Source organism: Poecilia formosa, unplaced genomic scaffold, assembly GCF_000485575.1.
Source record: "Poecilia formosa unplaced genomic scaffold, Poecilia_formosa-5.1.2 Scaffold101, whole genome shotgun sequence".
Taxonomy (NCBI): Eukaryota; Metazoa; Chordata; class Actinopteri; order Cyprinodontiformes; family Poeciliidae; genus Poecilia; species Poecilia formosa.
In genome coordinates, this window is record NW_006800040.1 from 180,426 (window position 1) to 180,836 (window position 411).

Consider the following 411-nt stretch of genomic DNA (forward strand, 5'->3'; position numbering starts at 1 on the left):
CCCGAGGGCCCCGATGACCACAGGCACCACTGTGGTCTTCACCTTCCAGGCCTTTCCAGTTCCTCTCTGAGGCCCTGGTATTTCTCCAGTTTTTTGTTCTCCTTTTTCCTGATGTTGCAAACATTTGGTATTGCTACATCCACCACAACTGCTTTCCTACGTTGTTTATCCACCACCACAATGTCTGGTTGGTTCGCTATTGCCATTTTGTCTGTCTGGAACTGGATCTGGAAGTCTGTGTATCTCTTTAGGCCAGCCGCCTAAAGAGATACACAAGAGAGAATGAAGCCAGGAGGATTAACCGGCTCTTCTCCACCCAACCAGTTAAAGTGTACTCTCAATGGCAGGGTAATAACAACAGAGCAGACCCACCAAGGCTGGAGACTGAACAGAAAGCCTATGACTCAATGC